Genomic DNA, 9653 nt, shown 5'->3' with positions numbered 1-9653 from the left:
GCCATGGCTCGTGATGATTGTCACGTAACCTGACTTTGTTCCTTGGCAGCAACAGGATGGCCCAGAGCCCACGCAAGCCGATGGCTCCCCTTTCAAGTTCCTTCCACCAGCTCCGGTGGTTCTCTTCTGCCAGAGCTCGCCACCCTTGAAGAAGGTCATAATGCAGGGCCAGCCGATTTCACCGAAATCGGCTCCCAAGAGTAAAGCATCCTCGGGGTCAGTTGCCCCCCGAGCCTCAACCCAGGCGAGGAAGGCAGTGAGGAAAGTAGCTGCCAGAAAAACCCTGAAGCGCAAAGCTCCTGTCCAAGCAAGCTTGCATGTAAGCTGATTCGTGCCTTGACCAAATTCATCTGTCTTCCCAGTCTTTTGTAACATGGTTGTACTTCTTCTTACAGACTTCCACTGAAGAGAACTCTAGCGGGGAGGCACAGTCCAGCCCAAGGGACTCGACCCCGGGCGATTCTGGGAGATCCACCACACAGAGCCAGACGGACTCGCCAGCGTCGGCTTCTAGGAAAAGGTCGACTCCCGAGCCTGCTACCCTTCAAGCTCCGATCAAAACAGGGTCAAGCGTGAAGCGTCGATGCGTCAAAAGGGCTCGTAAAGACCCACGAGTTCCCTCGCCGAGCCAAGAGGTTTCAAACGTAACTACTTCACCAGCTCACATTCCGTGCCGTCCCGTTGCTACCTGGATCGGCTCACCACTTTTTTGCGGACTAATGGGACCTCTAGCAGGGACGTTGAAGAGGTACCGATGCCATCCACCACGCTAGACCTGGCCACCCCGACGAGCGCGGCTGGCCGAGTGGCTAACCCAGCCGAGTCCACCGAAAAGCCGATTATCACAACATCGGCTGCTCCTCCTTCTTTGGGAGAAGTACGATCCACTCTCTCGGCTCTACCCTTTCTTTGTTGTATGCTCATATTGCTCTTGTTCGTCTGTCAGGGTTGTGATCCTTCAAGCTTGCTGACATTCGATCCCGACTCCATCGAGCCAGCTACTTCCAAGGCAGGTGAAGAGCCAAGCCCCAGCACGGTCCATGGTCCACTCCAGCGTCTCAAGGTTTTGCTCTCCTCCTCAGTTGAGACCCTGGTCGAAAACCCTGAAGCAGTCAAGGGCATCCTCGAAGACATCCAGCCCCATCTCCCGGTGACACTGCAGGTTAAGCTTTGGGCGGCTGTGACTTTGTCGGTTTTCAGGTCGAGGGTGCAGTCGGCTCGTCAAAGAATTACTCTTCGTCGCGCCCAGCTTCCGCTGAGAGCCGATATTGCGGACAAGTGTCAACGGCTCAACGAGAAGAAGGCCGCTTTAGATGCCAAAACCGACACTTCTGCCGATAGTGCCGAACTCGAGATCCTGCGCAAGGAATTGGAGAACCTTGAAAAGAGGGTCAGGGAGACCAAGCAACTTATCCAAGACAAGGAAACCCTTATTGCTCGTTCTCAAGAGGAAGCAGAAGGCCTCACAGCCGATCTGAAGACCGATCTGGCTGAAATTCGTGCCCTGAGCAGTCAGCTGGTGACGGGCAAAGACGAGGACGACGAGGCCGAGATTGCCGAGGTGGATCGAATCCGTGCAGACGCCCTTCACGCCCTCAACGCGTTTCTTAAGTAGAGCCCCTCTGTGTAATAAATGTTTTGCTGAACTTGTCTAAAGTCGATGGCTGTGCATCGGCTTACATTCTGAAGTCGATGTCTGTGCATCGGCTATGATTTGCATGTACCCTTTTTTTTTACTGGCCGATTTTTCTATCGGCCCCCAATATTCCACTGCGCATGTTTCGCCTATGTTCGTCTAATTAAGTTTCCCCCGAGCCGAATCTGCCAGGTAACTGCGGATATCGGCTCTGTAGTTAGCCCAGGCACTATATTTGAACATCGGCTCCGTTAGGACCAATGTTGACTTCTTCCAAATCATCAGCCGACGTAAACCCGTTGCCTCGTTAGATCGGCGTTGAACAGAGGCAGAACGTATGGTGAGGATAATTTTGGCCGATTGCTAGAGTCGGCCTCCATGTTGATTGAATCGCTTAATGAAGGTTTTGCAACATTCGTCCATGGATCTTTGGGAAGTGTCGGAGCCGATCGCGTGGAACGGCTTCCTCCTTGTCGTTGCTATGAGAACAGCTGCCCTCGTCACTGTTCTTACCAGGGTGGTGCCCAGGTCCTACCATGTTGATGTTGAACGATAAACTTGGCTGGCACCTCCCAGGGTAAGTGTACTCCACCATGTTAACGGCGGGGAAGGGGTGTGTGTCGACTTTCATGGCGTACTGGCTGAAAATTAGACGCCCTTGTTCTATCGCCATTTGGATCTGCTGACGCCACACCCTGCAGTCGTTGGTGGCATGGGTGAACGTGTTATGCCATTTGCAGTATGGCTTTCCGTTCAACTCCTGCGCCGTGGGGATCTTGTGGCCTTCGGGTACCTTTAGATGCTTCTCCTTAAGTAGGAGGTCGAAAATTTGCTCAGCCTTGGTGACGTCGAAGTCAAACCCTCTTGGAGGACCTTGTGGCTTAACCCACTTGCAGGACACGGGGCTTGCCCCCGAGTCCATTCAGCCACTCGCTACCTCCCCGATCTCCCGCGGAGCCTTCATCTTCATCTGCCTCAACCAGGACCACCGCACGCTTGAATTTATCCTGGTATACATCTGGGTGGCGCTGTTCATATAATGACAGCCTCTGCACCATGTGCGCCAGTGAAGGGTAGTCTGCTTGGGAGGCCACGTCCTTGATCGGTGATGCGAGACCCACCACCGCCAACTCGATCGCTTCTTTTTCGGTCACACGAGCCGAATAGCATCGGTTCCTAACGGTCCTGAAGCGCCGGATGTATTCCGACACTGTTTCTCCGCGCTTCGTCGTACTTGTGCTAGATCGGCAATGCCGGCCTCGGAAGCCTCTCGAGTGATACCGCATGTGGAACTGCTCCTCCAACTGCTTCCAAGTCCGGATTGAGTCCGGTCGCAGCGATGCGTACCACCCGAAAGCCGATCCCGTGAGGGACCGTGCGAAGAACCTCACACGCAGCTCATCCGATGCCGAGATCGTGCCCGGTTGTGCCAAATATCGGCTCACATGCTCGATTGAGCTGGAGCCATCTGATCCACTAAATTTGGAGAATTCGGGGAGCCGATATTTGGGTGGTAGTGGGATCAACTCGTACTCGTTGGGGTACGGCTTGGAATAGTCGATTGCCCTCCTTTTCGGCACCATGCCGAACTGGTCTCTCAAGATTGTACCGATCTGATCCGCGGTGCCGGGCTGCAGAGTCGAACTCCGAAGATTTGCCGGAGTGGCATATTTAGCCAGCCATGCTTGCTTCTCAAGCTCTGAGCCAACTGCAGGAGTTGGGCTCTGGAGGTTTATCGGGGTGGCATACTTAGCTAGCCACGTCTGCTTCTCAAGATCTGTTCCCGAAGTTCCTCCTGTTGTTCCAGAAGTCCCCGTCTGTTGCGGTCCGGTTTGTGAGTGCCCGATTCTTGCGGTCGGCACGTATGTGCACGTATATCCGTGAGGGATCTCCTTAGGCGCCTCATGCAAGAACTGCTAATCACTAGGGTCACCACCGATCTTGTAGACGACGTATGCCGGTGAAATCGGCACTTACGGTGCTGCCACCGCGAATGGCGGCGGTGGTCGGGACTCGGAGTGGCATCTCTCCTTGGTGAGTCCCTAGAGCTGGTCCTGGCGGAGAGTACGATGCCTCATGATTTCTCGGATCACCCGAAGAGCGACACGCTCCAAAGTGTTCACCAGAGCTCTCGGAATGGCGGTGCGGCGAATGAGCTACCATGAAGTTAATCTCCGACGCGGGGACCTGGTGTGTTCTTCTCGACGGGGCGGACAGGTCCACTCCATCGAGCGCGCCTTCAGGTGAGAACCCCTTCCACCTGATGCCGTGTGAGCGGGTTCTCTGGAAAGAGCCGATGAGGTCGGCTTCGAGGATCGCTTTGACCTCGTCATACTTCTTCTTCAGCTCCTCAGTGAGATCCTTGTATGTGACTGGAGTGCCTTCCGCCATCTCAGATATAGATGGCGATGTGGTTGATGTCGAAGACTGTCCCACCGGGCGTGCCAGAATGTGTTGCGGTCAGAAACCCACCGGCGAGCAGCGACAGGCAACACAGTAGAGCCGGGAGGCTCCCAGGACTGCGGCTGGCCCTGGTCCCTCCGAGCGACGGCCCGCAAAGACTCCGGCACGCACGTCCGATGCTGGTGCAAGGGCGTGCCACCTGACCTATACCTGGTCAGGAAGGTGTTAGATTTGCCTCGCTTAGTTTCCTGCATGGCATACACGTAAACATTAAATACGAGCCTCGATCGGCTCTCAGGTTGTCCTGTGAATCGGCTCAAGGAGCCGATCCACCCATGATCCGTACGAGGTGTACGGTAAGATGGCGGTCCTTCTTGATCAAAATAAAGCTAAAACAACCTACTACGATTTAGGGTTTTCACCACATAATCGGAACATCCTACGCGTGATTGAGCCTGGCGGCCACGCACGGTGATCGTAAACCGACCCTAGACAAGGCCTAAAAACCAACATGAAGTTGATCCCCGGAACATCTTGCCTAGGGCTAGCAAACTACACCCTACGCGCCACTAGATCCTTCAACCCGTTTGTAAGGCCTAACTATGCAGATATTAAACTAATCCTTGAAGAACAAGGAGCAATCATAACGGATCGGATCTACTAAATAATGATCAAGCGGGGTGCCTCCCTTACACCCAAGATAGGTGTAAGGGCGGCTAGACGTCTAAGGGTTGCACGGACGAAAGCATATGATACGATGAAACAATGCTAACCCTAACACATCTATGATAACTACGTTGCTCGCCATCAACAAGGCTTCAGCGACGAGCAACGCATGAACGACGAATAAGCGCGTCTCGCCTAGATCGCAAGATGCGATCTAGGCAGCATGATGCTTACCCGGAAGAAACCCTCGAGACAAGGGAGTTGGTGATGCGCCTAGATTGGTTTGTGGTGAACGTGATTGTTGTTTATTTCATAAACCCTAGATACATATTTATAGTCCGTAGACTTTCTAACGTGGGAATAATCCCAACCGTGCACGAGCCAAACTCTTTCTAACCGACACGTATCCTACTATATTACAGATACACGGGCAAACTAGCCCAAACTTTGCATATAAGGCCGATTTATGTATTTCTTCCATGTATATTCTTCAAGCCCATCTCAATCGCGGCCCACCTCTGATCCGGTCAAATTCTGGTGATAACAGAGTGACAACAACTGGGATAACTGGAGGGGAAGGCGTAGGTATGAGGATCACATGTTTTCACCAAGTGTTAATGCTTTGCTCCGGTGCTCTATTAAAAGGAGTACCTTAATTTCCAGTAGATTCCCTAGAGGCCCGGCTGCCACCGGCTGGTTGGACAAAAGATGTTGTACAAGTTTCTCATTGCGAGCATGTATGACTATATATGGAAAACATGCCTACATGATTAATAATCTTGATATTCTGTTTTAATGCTATTTCAATCCTATCAATTGCCCAACTGTAATTTGTTCACCCAACACTTGTTATTGGAGAGTTACCACTAGTGTAGATAGCTGGGAACCCCGGTCCATCTTTCATCATCATATACTCGTTCCTACATGTCATTGGAAGTAGTATCAACTATTTTCTGGTGCCATTGCTCTCATATTACTGCTACTGCTGCTGTGTTACTTTTACAATTGCTCTCATATTACTGCTGCTTTCACATCACCCCTGTTACTAGTGCTTTTCCAGGTGCAGTTGAATTGACAACTCAGTTGTTAAGGCTTATAAGTATTCTTTACCTCCCCTTGTGTCGAATCAATAAATTTGGGTTTTACTTCCCTCGAAGACTGTTGCGATCCCCTATACTTGTGGGTCATCAACCGGATATAGCACATGCTGTTAGTTTGACTAGAGATATCAAAGTGATCCAGGAATGGAACACTGGACAGCGGTCAAGAATATCCTGAAGTACTTGAAAAGGACTAAGGATATGTTTCTTTGTTATGGTGGTGACCAAGAGCTCGTTGTAACTAGTTACACCGATGCAAGTTGGAACACTGATCCTGATGACTCTAAGTCTCAGTCTGGGTACGTGTTTATATTGAATGGTGCTGCGAGTAGGCTGGTGCAGCTCGAAGCGATGCACGGTGGCGAAGTCTTCAACGGAATCGGAATACATAGCGGCTTCGGAGGCTTCATCGGAAGCGGTATGGATGAAGAGGTTCATTGTTGAGCTTGGTGTGGTTCCTAGTGCATTGGACCCACTAGTCATCTATTGTGACAACATGGGTGCCATCGCCAATGCACAAGAACCAAGGTCACACAAGAAGCTGAAGCATATCAAGCTGCGCTTTCATTCGATTCGCGAGTACATCGAAGATGGAGAAGTAATGATTTGCAAAGTACACACTGATCTGAATGTGGCAGATCCGTTGACTAAAGCTCTCCCTAGGGCAAAGCATGACCAACACCAGAATGCCATGGGTGTTAGGTACCTTACAATGTAATCTAGATTATTGACTCTAGTGCAAGTGGGAGATCTGTTGGAGATATGCCCAAGAGGCAATAATAAAGTGGTTATTATATATCTTTATGTTTATGATAAATGTTTGCATACCATGCTATAATTGTATTAACCGAAACATTGATACATGTGTGTTATGTAAACAACAAGGAGTCCCTAGTAAGCCTCTTGTATAACTAGCTTGTTGATTAATAGATGATCATCGTTTCATGATCATGAACATTGGATGTTATTAATAACAAGTTTATGTCATTGATGAATGATGTAATGGACACACCCAATTAAGCGTAGCATAAGATCACGTCATTAAGTTTATTTGCTATAAGCTTTCGATACATAGTTACCTAGTCCTTCGACCATGAGATCATGTAAATCACTTATGCCGGAAGGGTACTTTGATTACATAAAACGCCACTGCGTAAATGGGTCGTTATAAAGGTGGGATTAAGTATTTGGAAAGTATGAGTTGAGGCATATGGATCAAGAGTGGGATATTGTCCATCCCGATGACGGATAGATATGCTCTGGGCACTCTCGGTGGAATGTCGTCTAATTAGCTTGCAAGCATATGAATGGTTCATAAGAGATGACATACCACGTACGAGTAAAGAGTACTTGTCAGAGACGAGGTTGAACGAGGTATAGAGATACCGATGATCAAACCTCGGACAAGTAAAATATCGCGTGACAAAAGGAATCGGTATCGTATGTAAATGGTTCAATCGATCACTAAGTCATCGTTGAATATGTGGGAGCCATTATGGATCTCCAGATCCCGCTATTGGTTATTGGTCGGAGAGAAGTCTCAACCATGTCTGCATAGTTCACGAACCGTAGGGTGACACACTTAAGGTTTGATGTCGTTTAAGTAGATATGGAATATGGAATGGAGTTTGAAGTTTTGTTCGGAGTCTCGGATGGGATCCAGGACATCACGAGGAGTTCCGGAATGGTCCGGAGAATAAGATTCATATATAGGAAGTCATTTTCTAAGTTTGAAAATGATCCGGTGCATTTATGGAAGGTTCTAGAAAAGTCCGGAAGAAATCACCAGGGAAGGTGGAGTCCCGGAGGGACTCCACCTAGCATGGCCGGCCAGCCTAAGGGTGGAGGAGTCCCAGGTGGACTCCACCCCATGGTGGCCGGCCACCCCCCCAAGGAAGGGGTGGGAGTCCCACCTTGAGTAGGAGTCCCACCTTGGGTAGGTTTCCCACCTTATGGCAAGTTTTTGTGTTGGGGTTTTATTCGAAGACTTGGACTACAACTCTTGGGGGTTCCACCTATATAGTGAGGAGCAAGGGGAGGGGGCCGGACACACCAAAGCCCTCTTGGCCGCACCCCCTTAGTGGCCGGCGCCCAAGACTCCCATCTCCCCAAAGCCTAGCGCCCCTCCTCCACACACTACTCCCGCAGCGCATAGGCGAAGCCCTGCCGGAGTTCTCCACCACCACTGCCACCACGCCGTCGTGCTGCCGGGATTCCGAGGAGGATTTCCTACTTCCGCTGCCCGCTGGAACGGGGAGAAGGACGTCTTCATCAACACCGAACGTGTGACCGAGTACGGAGGTGCTGCCCGACTGTGGCACCGTCAAGATCTTCTACGCGCTTTTGAAAGCGGCAAGTGATCATCTTCTGCAACAATGAGATCTAATCTCGTAGGCTTTGGAAATCTTCAAGGGTTAGTCTCATGATCCCCTCGTTGCTACCATCTTCTAGATTGCATCTTGGCTTGGTTTTCGTTCTTGCGGTAGGAAATTTTTTTTTCTATGCTACGAATCCCATCATGTTCACCATCCAGATGTCATGGAAGCTCTCCATGATGTACAGTTCACTGCCAGCATCGGTTGCACCGAATTTAGCATTCAGTGCATCCCAGAGCTCTTTACCGTCTACTATGTGCATGTACACATCACATAGACGATCAGCAAGAGTACTCAGAACGCATCCGACGAAGAGAGTATTATCTTCCTTGAACTTGTTTTGATCTTGTTCGGATATAGTTCCTTCAGGTAAGCTATTACTAACTTGGAATACTTTCAGATGAGTAAGCCATAGCGTGGTTAATCTGCCACCTCTTAAAGTGCACATCGGTAAACTTATCCGGCCTCAGTACATCAGCAAAACTAGCCATAGTTAACTCAGGAAATTGCCTACAATTAGGTTTTTGGATTGTTGGATAATTAGGCACAACTTTTATGATTAATTCCAGAATATAAAACATGATGAAAGCAACTACTAACATGTGAAACTCGAACATACTAGATGCATTAATCAACATGAGTAGCAGCAGCTCAAACAGTAAAGCATCCATCGCTAAACAGATCGAAATATATCGCACGTACCGGTCTGATGGAGGTGGAGGTGGCAGTGTAGCAGATGATGTCGCAGCAGTAACGTTGTTGATGACAACGTTGTTGACGACAGGGACGACGGGTCGAAGTAGACGTCGTTGAAGACGACGGTAGACAGCACCGCCCGATTTGGACGGAAGACGACCCGTGATGAAGAGCTTGAGCAGTCACGCAGAGCGCTTCCCAAAAACCTAATTCGCCCTCTCCCGTACAGGATCGCAAGGACGAGCGGTTCCGGAGACCTGCTCTCCCGTTCGCCGATGCACGTCGGCGCGCGGGATGAAGTAGGCTACGATGGCGGCGCAAGCAGAGAGAGGTGGCAAAACCCTAACTCGTGTATTAGATATATTTCTGCGGTAGCCGGGCAAGAGATTATATAGGCTCAGGAAACCCTAGGCAACGTGGGGCACGCTCACGTCGCGCGCACGTTTCGAGTCGGTTACAGATAGCCCACGGTCCGGGAACGACCCGAACCGACTAACTGCGACGCGTCCTTCTAGGATTCTATTCGTTTTCCTGAGCTGCAAAAAGTAAGAAAAGTCTCGGCTCGAGGCTCAATCCACTCACCACGAGCGCGACGCGCGTCGTGACGAGCGAGGAGGAGGAGGAGCGCGCGTGAACCACTCCTATTCTTACTCACTTACTAGTGGTGGAACAACCCACCTTATAAGGTAGTCTAACTTTCTCTCAACTTTCTATGTGGGACTAAACTTCCCACCTCTTGTCACTCCCTAGTGAGCTGTCACCAACTTAGACTCAAAC

Source organism: Lolium rigidum, chromosome 1 (genome assembly GCF_022539505.1).
Source record: "Lolium rigidum isolate FL_2022 chromosome 1, APGP_CSIRO_Lrig_0.1, whole genome shotgun sequence".
In the NCBI taxonomy this organism is placed as follows: domain Eukaryota; kingdom Viridiplantae; phylum Streptophyta; class Magnoliopsida; order Poales; family Poaceae; genus Lolium; species Lolium rigidum.
The sequence above is the reverse complement of the archived record's forward strand: the minus strand, read 5'-3'. Positions refer to the sequence as shown.